Raw genomic sequence first — 16,544 nt, forward strand, 5'->3', positions numbered from 1 at the left:
AGTTTGTTGCCTTTCAATTTAAAACTAAAAAAAAATCCCCATGTAACTTAGTTATGTGCTGTCATTGATATTTCAATACAAAGTAAATTAGATTGATTAAATAACCCGAGTTGAACTTTCATCTCTGTGTAGTTCTGTGAAAGTCAAAGGGGTTACATGAGTCAACTGGGAACCTGAGTTTGGCCCATTTAAAGAGAACCTCAATGGTACAGGAACTGGTAAACCTTAACCATTAGATTGTGTACAGTTAGCAATCGAGTGCAATTGCAAGGAATAGTATTTGGCTTGGACAACTATATTCTTGCCCCAGGGCACTGTGGCAGATGTAGCAGAGGGTCTAATAAACTCTAAGTCCCTGTTGCCAATATTACTATATAAGAAGAGTAATAATAACACTGTGAGAGTGAAAACATCCATCAAAGGCTGACAAAGCTCTGACATAGATTTTTCTTTATATTACTAAAGAAGCTAGTTAAATCTGATGAAACCGCTAATAAAAATTCTTTGGTGGCCTTAATGAAACATCATTTTGTGTTTATTGCTCTTTTCATGTGAGGTTATTTTTGAGAAACAAGCATTTGAGTGTTGTTGGGAAAGGTGCTTATAATTACAAAAGCAAATAGCAATAGGCAGCCTGATAAATCATCTGTACAATAGTTCTATTCAAGGAGGGACTTATACTGCAGGACTTTGTACATAGTGAATATACATATGTTTATTCTTAGCATTCAGGCTGTGCCTTTTTTCTTCTAATTCACCAAGAAAACTTGGTAAACAAATGCCTCTTATTTCAGCCTGTGGGTGGCCCAGCTCAGATGTATGCACTGATTTTTTTTTTTTTTTTTAAAGCACCATAAAAAGAACATATGTATGGATTAGAGACTTTGTGCAGAACTTTGTTCTCCAACTAATGCAAAGAAGCACAGAACCTATAGAAACATAATTCCAAGACCTAAACAATTGCTTTTGTAGCTTCAGTGGGCATTACTGTAGCCACCGCCAAAAGTGTGTGTTCAGGAAATAGCCCTCACTGCTATGCACCAGGTTGGGGTTGGGGAGCCTTGGGGTCTATTCCTGACTTTGCTGCTCTCGGTTTCCCTCCCTTACTGTACAGGATAATGGCACTGACCTTTGTAAAGCATTCTGAGGTCTCCTGGTGAATGGTATTCTATAGATATTTAATTTAACTTCCAAATGCCAGGTGCCCTGAGAAGCTAATGTCAAAGTAAGTTCTATGCTACCTTAAGAAAGGCCCCAATTCTGCAATGCACATGCATCTGTAGACAGACCTGTGTGCTTCTATTAAATGCTTTTTGACTTCACTAGGGCTCAGCTAGTGAAGGTACCTAATACTATACATTTATTTCTGTTTTGGATTTCGAATCTGCATTTGAAATATAAAGGCTGACATTGTCCATGTTTTCCAATGGAATTAGAACTGTATGTGCTGAGTAGAGGTGGAGATGGTGTGGACTGAATACCAAGGGTCCAAGCTTGCCCTTGGTTAAATTCTGGGAGCTCCACTGCAATCATGGACATGCAGAAGGGGAAGCGCAGGGAGGATTTCATAAAAATCATAGAAAAGTAGAGCCTCAAGAGGTCATCTTGTCCCTAGTATTGTAAGAACAGGGAACTGTTATTGTTACCCACTAAAACTGTGCTAGAATTTAGAGTTAGATTGAGTAATAGCAGCAGCAGGCTAACAATTCTTGACATTTCCTTCTGTATGACCTGAACCTGCATTTTTTTCAGATCTTTGTACTGCTGACAAATGCCACACTTGCCTTGTAGGGGTATGTGAAGTGGGCCCTATTCAATTCAGATTCAGCCCGAATCAGGGACAGTGATTCAATTCGTTGATTTGGATCACTGTCCCTGATTCGATTCGGCCAGATCCGAATCTAAAGATTCGATGCTGATTTGGAGAATCAGTGATTCAGACATAGACATAGCTTTAAAAGTTTTTTCTACATACCTTGAGATAGCAGGCGTGGCTCATGATGGCTGCGATAAGGGGGCGGATGAAGCATCCCACAGGAACGTGTGTGTGGGGGGGGGGGGGGGGGGGGGCTTCCATGTGCTTGGCAGTGAACCTGGAAGTGGACCAGAAGTACTTCGGTCCACTTCAGGTCTGCCAGAGAGTGCACTGACACCTCCCCCCCCCCCGCACCTCTCTGGCTTGGCGATTGGCCACTGGTGCCCCCCTCCCCCCCCCCCCAATCCAGGAGGCACCAGTCACTGAGCCGGGGGGTAGGGTGCAGGAGGCCCCCTGTTTACTCCCCAGTGGACCCAGAAGTGGACTGGAAGTGCTTCTGGTCCACTGCCAGGTCTGCTGCTGAGCACACTGGGGAGCCCCCTGTGCTCTGTGGGATACTCCATGCACCCCAGGTGAGAGCATCGCAGCACTCACGAGCCCCTGCTACCTAGAGGTATGTAGAAAAAACATTTAAAGCTGTCTCTGTGTCCAAATTACTGAATCTTTCTGAATCTCTCCGAATCAATTCAGAGGGCTCCGATTCAATTTGGGGAGATTAAAGGGTCCTTTGATTTGAGTCGGATTCGGAGATTTGGACACCGAATCAGGCTGAATCGAATCGGGGACCAAAGCTTCGCACAGCCCTATTGCCTTGTACACTTCCATCCACCTTACTTTATTGCATCATTACCGTGAAGCTTTGGAACTAATCCCATGAGCAGAATTTTGACCATCAGAGACACAGCATGATTAAATTAGAAGTATGCCAATACAGTTATGAACATTGTCCAGAGATTCTCCAGACTGGGTAAGTTAAAACATCTTTGCCAGGCAATTCTTTGCATACAAGTTTTTAGTTGACAAAAGTGTTCACATGATTGAAACCTTCTTTTGGGGGGAAAAAATAGTTTAAATATTTGTCAAAAATGTTTTCTGAAATTTTCCATTTACTGAAAACCTTGTTTTTCTTTTGGAAATGTTTATGTTTTTGTAAATGAAACATTTTGAGAACTATAGAATTTTTTTTTCATGAGTTTTTACAGAAATCCAAAGTGTAGGTAAAAATTGTTCAGATAATGTTTCAGTTGGGTCAGTTTTGAGCCCTGAGATACAGGGATGACTTTGAAATTGCTTTGATGTCTGACTGTCTCTACCCAATACACGAGGGATACAACTTAGATGGGAGTGATTAGGGAAGTTTTCTGAGTGCAACTAGAAGGGTTTGCCAAAGAATCCTTTGTGACCTGATCCAAAGCCAAGGGAAGTCCATGGAAGGGCTCCCATTGTGTCCTCTGGTTCTGGTGTGCTTTGGATGAGACCCTGGCAACCAGAAATGTTTCCTTGAAATTCAAGCCAAACAACCAATATTGCAAAATGAGCAAACGTACAAAGTTGCTTCTGTAAATCCTGGTGCAGGGGTTTCAATGTGATGCTTGCTGTGCTGCGTGAGCTCGCATGTAGTCTAGTCTTGGTCTGAGGCTCAGTTGCAGCTCTTTTGAAAATACCTCGCAAAGAACAACCATGCAGTTTGCTAGCACACGGGGAACAGGCAGATGGAATTGTTATTCTGCCTAACAACTGGTGGACCACTTATTGCTTCATCACCCTAATTTGTATCATAGAAGAGGTGTTGCTATTGTACTTTGTTGCTGTGAAAAAGATGGTGTAAAGGACAGAGATGGAGAGAGGGGGAAGATCTGGATTAAGGTTGAAATGTCCAAGGCTTCTAACGCTGGGAGCATTTAAAATCTTGCGTCAGTCTTGAATACTGCCCCTAGCGCTTGCATAACTTTCTGCTACACAACCATGCTAAGCTGCATATTAATCCATATTATTTAAAATATGGCAGCACCCACAGAGGAGAGTGCAAACCCTGGTACAGAGAGCACATCATTTAATCCCAACTTCCTATTGTTAAGATGAATTTCTTTCCCCTAGAATATGTCCCCCATATGGCTTCCCAGAGATTATTATATTTTGTGGCCAAATAACTAATAAAAAATAGACGTTCTCCCCCGCCCTGCACCCCCAAATACTGGAATAAGGTTTTGTTTATGTTGCATTGTTCAGTTGGACTAGCTAATATATTAAACATTTCCCTGAAGGATTGTTGTGGTCTTTAATTAACTTCTTTCCCATAGGCCTATAATATAGCATTGTACAATATTTGGTCAGTTGCTTAGCCTGCCCTTCTACTCGCATGTCGGACTTATTGGTTCTCATTTCCTGGGGGAGCATTATGAGCACAGAGAGGAAGAATGCATCAAATGAAAAGTTAATTGTGTTTAAGCTGTGTGTGTGCGCATGCCTGTGCGAGTGTGAGAGGGACAATGAGAAAACTCCATCCTATTATGCCTCTGTTGTGAGATGAACTAAACACACAGGTTCGGTGGGCACCGCCCCAGGAGAACAGTGGAGAATTTGTCAGAGTCCCCAGAAAGAACAGTAGTATCACAACAAGAATATGTGCGTGGGTGCTTAGAAAAATACTGTCTACAGTCTGGTGGACCCCAAATCAAAAAGCAGGTAAAAACTTCTGCTAATTTGTGAGAAGTGTTTGATTTTAATTTTACAGTCCAAGCTATTATCTCCTGTATTTTTAAATGAGCAAATAGGAGGAATAGAATGGTAACCAAACAGCAGTCAGATTTTTTTTTCTTCAAAGTCTTGGGGAACAACTCTGATATTATTTTTGTCTGTTTGGGCACTGATTCTGTCAGATGCCAAGCCCTATCAACTCCCGGCATCTTCAAGGAGCACGGAGAGAACTCAGCATCTTATAGGATCAAATCCTTAATCGGGAAGAATGAAATCCTACCCCATCAACTCCAAAGACTGCCTCAACTGGACATCCAAGCTCTGCTTCTGCACAGGCTGTGCTGGGGGGGGTTCAGCACAAGGATGCATTTGAGATGTGCTATTCTTGGCCAACACATTTGGAGTGGAGGTAGGTAGTTAGGCCAGGAAAGTCCAAGCTAGAGCATCTATTGCCGGTCCTGAATGCTTGTGTTTTGGACTGAAGTCACTCAATGCCACCGTTATTGTGAGGGCTCCAGGACCTGGCCACATGGCCTACAAGATCTGTTTACTTGGGCTTTGTGCAGGAGCGCAAATTCCCAAATGAATAATAAATTGAGAAAAAGCAGCTGCTTCAATATTGTTTTCATTTAAGACATCCCTCTTGGCTTACAGAACATTTTCACAGGAAGGTCTCCAGTAGCTCAGTGTCTGCAGCTCTTTATCCAGAGGGGGATCTATAATTTTCTATTCCAGTGTGACTAAAATTGCTGTGTGACACACTGTAGGTCTAGTTTGCTGCCTGACTTGTGGGAATCTTCCTTGTTTCAGTCCAGCTGAGTTGGTAGCCCAAACTTCTGCTGCTTTACTCTTCCAGTTTAAATGAACCCAAGCCCTATGAAACTCAGTCAAGGTCACCATCTACCTGTGCACTGTGGTACACTAAATAACTGTCATAGGATACTACTTGTGTTGGGCAGTACTGTTCTACAGAGGAGTTAATTCATTTACTCCAGTCCAATAACGCTGCACATGTAGACTGACACTTTACTATGGAGCTAATCAGTCAACTCTGTAGTAAAGTGCACACGTAGATGCCCCCAAGGTGGAAACTGGAGTAAATTATCTGGGTGATTTCCATGGCTTCTACCTAAAAGACCCAAACTCTTCCTTGCAGCTGGACTTCAAACCAGCTTCCTTCAAAGCTCAGCCCAAACTTGCTGGCAGTCAGTCTGGTTTGAGTTTCAGGCTTGTCACCAAAAAAAAAAAAAAAAAAAAGTGAACGTTGTCCAGGTTTATCACAGAACCTTAACCCAGCTTTATCCAGCTTCAGCACTAAATAGACCAGATGTGAAGAGAGGCTGAGCATCTTCAATTCCTGTTAGCACAGGGAACAAAGGGGGGAGTGAACATGCCCACAAATAGCAATTAAAATTCATTCTTAAAAATTCAGTTTGAAAATTGCCGGCTCTAGAGATGCTGTAAAATTACTTAGACTGGCCTTTCTAAGTTACAACAGTTCAGGAGCAGGCGTTGTGTGTGTTTAAATAAAAATAATTAACTGCTCTGCTGGGACATAATGTACCAGGACCACCTGGTGGAATACATCCTCATTATTCTTCTGTTGTTATTTGCACTGCTGTGGCCTCCAGAGGGTCAATCAAAGATCAAGGCTTTGTTGTGCTGCTCACACATTTAATAAAGAAGACAGGACTTGCCCCACAAGCTTAGGCCCCGATTTTGTAAAGACTCACCCACATGTTTAACTTGTCTGCTTACAAAATCAAATCACACATGTGTGAGAGTTGGTGGGATTGGGGAGTATCTGTAGCCCAGGAAAGCCACCTCTGTGGGGGTCAGTGATGATACTGTTCGTGCACCACTGGACAGATTATTTTCAAGGTACCTAAGAAACCTTATGTTCATTTGTTAACAAGTGCACAGAGGCATCCTCTTACATTTTCAGGTGGTGAGCCTGCCCCACGCTCCCTTCACATCTAATCATGGTAGTCACCTTGCATTTTGCTAGCACTATAGCAGAACAGCCTGTGCCTGACATAGTGTAACGCCATCAAAACCACGCTACCTCGGGCACCCTGACTGACAATATGCTTGGAAAGGGAAATAAATGTGTTCTTTGAAACAGCTTGGTAGTGCCAATAGATTTTTTTTATATGCCTGTTTATCTTTCTTTAAATTATTGACTGTGGGCTCCCCCAACACATACGCCTGCCTGATTTCAATTTCTAGCGTGCATAAATGCAACAAAAGATTCAAATTCTATTAAAGTTTCTCGGGAGGGAACCCCACGTTCTGGCCCTCGCTGTCTCTTTCAATACTGCTTGTGCATTTTATCCAATAACTTTCACAGAAAGGCAGAACACGAGGCTCCCTTGCTTCCAGGGAAGTGCCTACCTTGCTGGGCTAATGAGTCAGAGTCAGGCTCCTTCTTGCATGCTAGTCTGTGTCCTCCAAGAACAGTGATTATATCTGAGACTGAATAAAAACACCTGGCAGGCTGAACAATGGGTGTACCAACATCTAGGCAGCTCTTTGAATCCCTTTGTGCGCTTTAGGGACCGGGCAAATGCCCAAGGCAGGCTTGGGCAGACTCACTAGGGCTGTGCGAAGCTTCGGATGGTGATTTGATTCGGAGGAGATTTGGCCTGATTCGGTGGCTGAATCTCTGAATCCGAATTGAGTTGGGGGACCAATTCAAAGGTCCAAATCGATTCCGAGGATTCAGAGAGCTTTGAATCGATTTGGAGAGCTTCGATGATTTGGGCAGTCCGTGGTGGCTGCAGCAGGGAGCTGCAGCCGACTCCGAGTTGGTAAGTACTAGGGGCAGGGGAAGGGGGGGACTGAGGGAGGGGACCATGGGTGGACCCCTCCCACCCCCTACCCGTTCCCCCAACCCTCCCATGGCTGCCCTGCCTGCCCCAGCTCCTGGTGCTTTAAAGAAAAGCCCCTACTCACTGGGTGCTGCCAGGTGGGAGGCGATCCCTCCTGCCCCCCACTGCCCCATGCTGCATGGCGGGCTCTGCACGAGCCTCCCAACGCCCCCCACTGCTCCCCCAGCCCCCCACCATGACTGCCCTGCCTGGGCCAGCTCCACCCTTTAAGAAAAAAAACCCACAGAGAAAAGTCCCAGGACTCATGGCTCCAGCAGCGGCCCTGGGGCTTTGGGGGCTCGTACAGAATCCCCCATGTGGCATAGGGCAGCGGGGATTGCCCCCCACCAGCAGGAACAGTGAGTCCAGGGGGTTTTCTCTTTTTGTAAAGGGTTGGAGCCGCGGTGGGCAGGGCAGCCTTCTCATGGAGAGCCCCACATGCAGTGGGGGGCAGTGGGGATCATGCCCCTGCCCAGCAGCTCTCACTGAGTTGGGGCTGTTTTTTCCCTGAAGTGCCAGGAGCTGGCGCAGGCGGGGCAGCCATTGCCAGGTTGGGGGGGACAGGCCTGGCTGATTCGGAGATTTGACAGCAGCCAACTCTCTGAACCAGATCTGTCTGAATTGATTCAGGACAGCGATTCAAATCACCAAATCGAATCATTTTACCCCGAATTGGCCGAATCCGAAGCGAATACTAGCCGCTTTGCACAGGCCTATTATCTACCCTAGGCTGAAGCACACAAGGCAGTAGCTTCACTGCAGTTAGTGCCTGAGTTAGCTAAGGGAAAACTAGTGTGGAAATGTCTGCACATGTGGCAGTCTCAGCCCCTGATTGCAGTACAGGTGTTCCCAATAAGGCAGGTGCTCAGAGCATACAAATTATTTTGACCAGGTCAGTAAATCAGCAGGATTCCCTCTCTTGCAAGTAAAACCCTCTGCAGTGCATTAACCCAGACTAACAGAGTGTCATGTCTTGCTCTATAGGCCCTCTCTGTTTTCCCTAGCCCTAGTTGGAGGGTCTTCATTTATAAAAAAGCTGGTCCTCTGTTTTGGATTTTCTACAAAAGCCCAACAGAGCTCCTAATGCAGAGTGGAGCAGGTAAGGTTGAATTAAGAGAAGACTAGCACATCGAGTAGGAGAGAGACTGGGTGAGTGTTTGTTTTCTTTTCTTCTTCCAGTGCCAACTCCAGCTACAAACGGACCCAGAGGGGGAAACAGGAACAAACAAACTTTGTCTCCCTTGAGACTTCCTGGGGCAAAGGAAGATCAGGTTATTGCAGCACACAGAGTAGTATGAAAGACACTGTGGTTTGCAAAAGAGTCTATTTTGTCTTTATCCTGCTACATACAAGCATTTATTTTGTGTGGGGGATGGTCCTAGGTTCTGCTCATTAGGTAGGGATATTTTCAATTCCTCTTTTAGATGACAAGTCTGACTAGATCCATCTTTTCCTATCCTTGCCCTGCTCTGCCCCATGTCACCTTCCCTCCCCAACAAAAGAAATTAATTATATTCCCATTTGGTTGAATTGTAAAACTCTGTGGACTGTATTTTCCCCAATTGCTATTCATTTCATTAAACTTCTCAAGACTTCATGCTCTTCTGCTGACTTATATAATAATAAAACGCATCGTTTCAAGCTCATGTTTTAAGGCTTTTTGAGACTAAAACTAAATCATTTTTATTAAAAATAGTCAGGCTTCCCAAACGAATTTCAGTTTAAAGGGCTCCATAAATATGTTGTGATCAATATATATATAATTGAAGGGTAGGTGTGAATAGAAACTGATAAATGCTCTTTTTCAATGTACGATTGGTTATGTTAGAAATCAATAATGTAGCTTGTCGCACCCCATTAGTAAATGGTAGTAGAGACTGCGCCTGACTATTCTTTTGTCTGTACGCTCTGAGACAAAACTTGAGGTTTTTATACCCAGTTTTTATTCAAACGACTCCTGTGTCAAGGGTTTGTCAGAGAACAGGCATGATCATTTGCTCTGTTGTTTCTGACTCCATGAAATGATTTAGACCTTTGAAGGTGTTTTCTTGTGTGTATTAAAAAAAAAAAAAAGGGGGGGGCGGGGATGATTTGGTTACTGTCATATTTACAATATGCATTTATGATATCTACAGTTAAATTCAGTACTTAACTACTTTTCAGCAAAGGAGATTCAGTCGGGGAGATGGGTGCAGGCTGGCCGGTGTGCTAATGATACCTAGCTCTGCCTCTCTTTGGAAAGACTCACTATAGGTTATCCCTTGGCCATTGGACGGTCTAGGTATATTGTTGGTTGAGTGAATAGAGGAACTTCTTTCTATTCCAATGGTTTAGGCCAGCGGTGTCAAACTTGTCTGGCCTCATGGGCTGGATTGGTGCCCATGGTGCTTACTCTAGCTGGTCTGGGACCTGGTGGGAAGAGGCCTCACATCCCAAGTGCTTGGTTGTTGTTGCAGGAACAAGCTGTGGTGTTCATGGGCCTCCAGCATTGCTGCCTCTTACCCAGGTGCTTGGCAGCTTCTTCCTGTGGCTGCAGCCATGTGCCTGGGTGAGAGCTGCAGTGCTGGAGCCCCAGCATCCCTGTGGCTTGTTCCCCTGGTAGCAACCAAGTGTCCAGGCGAGTACCGTGGTGCTAGAGCTCGAATAGCATCACGAGAAGAAGCCCAGCATCATGGGAGTTTGGCTGCCGCAGCAGGAACAAGCTCAGGCACTTGCTTGTGGCTGCGTGAAGCTCCCCCGTCGCAGCCAGCATCTGAGCCCAATGTACCGGTTCTGCAGACTGGATCCAGCCTGAGGGCTGTATGTTTTATGCCCATGATACGGGCTATCAGTGCAAGCAAGGACCATCGCAAACGAGGCAAGGCACTGAACTATGAATAGGGCCCTTCAGGTTTTACAGTTTGCTGACCAGAAACCACTGTAAAGCAGGGCTTCCTCCCACCCCTGCCGAAAAGGAAGCATGCTACATCCTTTTGGAGCCAGTTCTATGGGCATTGGAGGAATCCTGTAGGATGCTGTGGCATTAGAAATCCATACAGCTGCAAGCTACCATTTATTAAAGCCTGTACCAAATTTCTCCTTGCCCTTTCAGAGTACAAAAGCCGGAGTGGCACAGCACATCGTTGCTTGGGCTTTTACTAGGGCAACTCCCTTTTCACCAAGGTAGTTTTATTAACTGATTTTTAACACTTACTTTGGAGAGTTTGTCTTTGGCCACCCTTACAGGCTCAGTGGAGATTAATTATTTAATATTTTTCCTCCCCTGTTGAAGACCGATAGCCCTCAGTGAGAGAAATACATGGCGTTGTAGCATCCTCCAAAAACTAAGTGTCAGTACTATGAAGATCCATTACAAGATGAAGATGCACGCTGTGCCGCAAATGGCACTCGAATCTACTGCTGCACATGTGCCTGTCTGCAGCTCAAATTCCCTCGGGGTGCTGGCAGTTGGGTTTCTACTGTCCTGTTGCAGTTTACTCCATCTGTCACGGCTGCTTCAGTGACTATTGTATGATACATCTGAGATGACGAGGGCCACGGAATCCACTTCGCCAGATTTAGGATTTGCTCCAAACTTTTGGCTATTAATCATGAAACCCACCTGGAAATCTGAAGCTCTTGATTTAAAGATCAAAACTTGTAAAATTTCTTGTACCTGCTTAACTCATTGTACAGTTAACTGATTTCACTTAGGACAATTCACAGTAGCTCAAGTTCATTTTTTTTTTTTTTTTTTTTCTTCAGAGTCAGGGCCTGAAAATTTTTAAATATTTGTAGTTTGTATGTTCACTGGCTCTGGCCAACAAATTTAAGCTGTTTAATGGTTTTGTTTTCATTTTTGTTTGCTTTTAATTTATTTCCTGGTTGACATCAGGTAACAGGGCAAGAATTACTTTCAAACAAATAACTTTATAGTACTGATTTCCATGTAATTAGATGTTGGCACGAGTTTATTAAATTTATTAAATTTCCTCTGCAAAAAAACAGTGGTTAAATGAAAGGAAAAATGTTCCAAAGGGTTATACAATCCAAGCATGAAAAAAGCCCTATAGCTTTTATGAGATGTAAATCAGCGCCAGCTTCTCCCATCCTTAAAAAAAAAAAAAAAAAAATAATACAGGAGAGTTGCAGCTTTGCTGATGGATTGTGGGGCTAGATTTTCAAGTGCTTGGCATCTCTCATTACAACTCTTATGCACTCAATTCTTTGGAAATAGGGGCTCATATACTTGTACCTAATAGTGAAGCCCTGTTCTCCCTAAAAAATTGTGACTATTGGGTTGCTTTGAAACATCTTTCCCTTGTGAACTTTTCCCTTTTGCCTTCAGTATGCATGCACCTGCCTGTCCTTCCATGACTGTTGTTACATCCTGTCTAAAGGAAAGAGTCTGCAAGCCTGATAAGATGCCAGGTGTGATGCCTTAGACTTCCTCAAAGAAACACGAATCCCCTGGGGACCGCGAGTTCAGGGATGAAAGTGGGATGGGTGGAAGGGAGGGTCTGCTGTAATGACTTTTGATAACTTTACAAGAAAAGGATAGCATGCCTTGCTCTGAGTCTGCCAGACAGAAACAATCATGCCTACTGTAGGAATTGACACAACCTCAGGATGAATAATTAAACTGTAGCAACCCCACCATAGAAGATGAACATCCAATCTGTTAGGAGGAGTGAAGGCTCTCTTTGTTGAAATGCTGGAAAGTGTCAGGGAAGCTACATATCAAAGTCTTTGTCAGGCAAGCACAAAGGGGTGCAATGGAGAATGGAAACAGGTTTATATAGACGTGTCAAAATGGATACGGTTATATATACAGTCATTGTTCAGCCACTGGAGAGAAGGGCTGACAAGCCAGAGAAATCTTTTGCCATCATAAAGCCCAGGGTGTCTTTATGTTATTGTTGTGTCTTTCCCTTTGGGACATGGGGCATTACTCACAATTACCTTCTGTGCCAACAAATAGTCAGTGGGCATATTATCTGCCTGTTGGAAGATGACAGATCCCTTATGGTCAGTTGGGGGTGTATAAATAGAAAAGAAGATGGGATGCTTCCTATATATAATAGTAAAGTTTTCCCAGAAGCTGTCTCAGTGGCAGGGTACCAGGGCTGAGATGAAGCTGAATCTCACCTTTTGGAAATAGATGAAATTGAGTAATTTAATACGAAAATGAGCATTTGAAAATTCTGTTGTTTTTATTTCCCTACCTGCATAGTCGTCACTACTCCATTAAAGAGAGAATTTGGACAGAGCTGGCCTTTACCTGAGAGAGAACTTTATTAAAGCTGGCTAAATGGATGGCTGAATGCAGTGCAAGCTAACTGGTTGGTTATGTCCCATAGGACACCTTCTCCGCGGCTTTTTGTTGGTTCTTGTTGCAGGGAGATTCCAATGCAAGTCAATGAGCGTATTTGTTGCATTCAGCGTCTTGCCACAACGATCACTAATCTCAATCACCCTCCCCTCTCATCATTGATATATACTACAGAACTTCTTTCTGCTCAGCCATTGAATGCAATTCACCTGCATTATTTCTACTTTGTTTGGGATAGGACTTGAACACATTGTGTAAAGTGAATTAAAGGCTGAACCTTGGACTCACTTGAAGTCAACCTCCTGTTGACTTGAACATTTTATGTTTCTCTGTCTAGATTACTGCTCTGTTTTATGTATATTTTTCTTGCCTTCTTACAAAGTATTTCCTATAACTCCCATTTATTTTCCAAATTAATGGAAATGTTCCCACTCGTCTTTTATGTGAGTGTGTTGTGCATGCGTGCATGCATGTGTGCAACTTAGAATTCTGGGCTCATAAAGAAACTTTAAAGCTAGAGACCAAAGAGCTGTAATTCTTGTTATTCAATTTATTTAATGGTACCCGGAAGACAGACAATATTACTTTTGTGTTATAAAGGCTCGTTAATGTTTGCCTAGTAGAAATTTTCCATCCTATAGTTTATAAAGTACCATGTTCCACTCATAAGTATCACTGAATGCACTTGACTTTTATTTTGGCCACATACGCCAGAAGATTTTTTTGTTTCCACTTCCAGTTCCTTCTTCAGCAAAGTAGATCCTATTCAGTAGATTATTGACTTGGCATTACTTAAATTTGACTATTTTGAATGGACTGTTTTTCTCTTAAGTAGAAGCTGTCACGAACCCAAGCCAGAGGCTTTCTTCTCTGTCACTGCCACCAACAAACCATAGCTCCAGGGCCACCTCAACCCCTCTCCAAGTTCTTGGTATAGATAGACAATAAGTAGCACATAAATGTAGCTGTTCCGACAGGACCACCTTTCATTAGTCTTTTGGACTTTTCCTCAGTCCTTCCCTTCACTTACCAGTTTAAAAGATCAATTCTCCCTCGTAGCGACTGGGGCTGACTATATCCAACCTTTGGGCAGGCAGATGGGCAGACAGCTTCCATGCAGTTCCCTAATGAGCGGCTGGCACGAGCTAAAGACTTTGTGCAAATCATCCTGATGCAGAATCTCCCTAGAGATGAATAACGCCTGTTCCACAAGGTCATGTGGTACTTGTTCAAAGATGCTTTTTCAAAGTGGCATTCTAGCCCGCCAGATCAGAACAGATTCCTAGTATCTGGTAGCTTAACATTTTGCAGTCTACGCTGTGAAAACTCATTGGTTTGCATAACTAAATGGCATTATCTGGCTAAGAATCTCTCAAAGAGCTTTCACTGTGCTAGGTCAGAAGCTTCCAAACTTTTTCTTATTGCGTACCCCCTCCCAGCTTTACCAGCTGCTTGCATACCCCTATCAGCATATGTTTAATATTTTAACCCCTCAAATGCCAATCATTATTATAATGAAAATTAAATCTGCTGTTACACAATTTCTCCTGTGTATCCCCCCCCCCCCCAAGATGTCTTATGTACCCTTAGGGGTATGCATACCATGGTTTGGGAACCCCTGTGCTAGGTTACCCACTATTGCTTGGTGCAATATTGCCACGGGGGGGATAATGCTGGAGCAGACTTCCCAAGCCATCTAGACCCCTGTGTGGTATAATTGCATGATAAAGCATACTCTATTAGGCACTTGGGGTAAGGCTGATGCAGGGGAATAATGATCAAATGAAATCCATACTTCCCAAATGTAGGATGAACATTTGTGGGGGGGGGGGGGGGGGGTCTTCCAAATAACCTAGATCTGAATCCAAAATGGCAAATGGTTCTTTCTTTACAAAGGTCTAGGTGTACCCTGCAGATGTTAAAGGGTTAAAAAAAAATCTGCAATGCTGGTTCATCTTCAGGTACAATGGACAATTCTGTTGGCTTTCAGTGGCATTGCACTTGGCCTCAGATGTCAGACGTCATCCAGTACAAAGGGGTTACTTATAAGTGCTAATTGGGGGTGGTGCATTGGTTACTAAGTGGGAAATGAAATCATGGTTCAGCAGGAGGAAGGAATTCTTCTTTTTTCTTTTTTAAATAAAAGTGGGTCCAGGCTTTAACTGGTATTTAAGGCTGTGACTCAACTATTTTAAGCACATGCTGACCCCTTCAATAGGAGTAAGGACACACTCCAAGTTTTCTTAATACTTAAGTGTTTCATTGGATAGGAATGAACTTGAGTATGTGCCAAAGTGCCAACTTTAGGGAACCGTGTCTAAATTAAAAAGGAGGCTCAGTGACTTCTTCTAGTTTAATTACCAGAATCTTATTCAGCCAGTGTTTGCATGATGTCTCCTACAGTGACTTTTGCCTTTAGGTGTTTCCTATAGCATGACAGATTGCTATCTCTTCTATTTTGGATGCATTCTGGTATTAAAATTGTTTATAGAGCCATAAATCTATGTGGTACTTCGCAGTCCTGAAGTACATTACAGCTATTGTCCTAAAAATCTCATCGGAACCTATTACACCTCAAGCTTTTGCATGTCAAGTAGAAAAAGAAACTAATAAAACCAGATTGTTTTAACAATTGGTTGAGGAGAATGCAGATTTGTAGGGACATTAAACTATATGAAAAAAAAAATTAATAAGGCTGGCAGCTGTAAGCATGAGTGAACCGAATTGAGTGCTTGATGTTTTCACTTATTTAATCACATAATCACCACCATTTGGATTGTGAATTAGCAGAGCAAATAATATGCTGCATCCAGTGGGATCCATAATAAGGCAAAATGCACCACAAAATACACATTTAAATTATTTTAACTATTAAGAAACTGTGGACCATAGAACAGATTATTTTTGCTGTTTAGCTGGCAGGCGTAGTAAAACCAGTGCTCCAAGATGATAGAGGTCGGCCCACTGTGTATTGCTGGGCAGGTCTTACGAGCTTCTGCTAACACTTGTGTACAACCCAGTTAAGAGGAAAGGGGACTAGAAGCAGAGGTTAGTTCATCTTGAAACATGCAATCAAATAATAACTAAATACAAATAATGACTAACAAGGGGGGAAAGAAGATGGGTTTTAAGTTCATATTGAGGCAATCCTCAATGGACACAGAGAAGCAGGAACAAAGACATCTACACTGAGAAATGTTTCTCATGACATTACTCTGCCAAGCACTGCATGTATCAACATGGGAACAGGCTACCTAGAGAAGTTGTGGGATCTCCATCCTTGGAAGCTTTCAAAAGCAGGTTAGACAGACACATGGTTGAGATGGCTTAGACAGGGGTGATCCTGGCTTGGGCAGGGGGCTGGACTGGATGACCTTTTGAGGTCCCATCCAGCCCTACCCTCCTATGATCCTATGCAATGGCAGCTCTGTAGCCAACAAGCAGTGATCTACTGCTTGCCAGTCACTCTCTTCCATTACACTTGCTACTTTCTGGCCTCTCCTTTTTTTTTCCATCCTGAGGGTGAATCCTTTCCCAAGGTTAAATAAAAGGCAGGGACATCATGTGTTAGGAGTACCTTATTCAACCAGAATGTTAAAATGTCTGAATATGCTAACGGAGAAAGGAAAACCATCCTTAAGCAGAAACCTCCAGGTTAAGGGGTGGAGACTCTGTGTTAAGAATGGGCACCGAGATGTGATTTTTTTAGAAGCTTACATTTAATTCTGGCTCTGATAAGCTCCCCAGAACGGGTGGGTATTGAGTGACAGGAGTGTACCCAAACTCATAAGGAAATGTGTATTCAGTCAAGGGTAAGCAATGTATATGAGGAATATGGAGAGCAGCAATA

This window comes from Alligator mississippiensis, chromosome 12 (genome assembly GCF_030867095.1).
Source record: "Alligator mississippiensis isolate rAllMis1 chromosome 12, rAllMis1, whole genome shotgun sequence".
In the NCBI taxonomy this organism is placed as follows: Eukaryota; Metazoa; Chordata; order Crocodylia; family Alligatoridae; genus Alligator; species Alligator mississippiensis.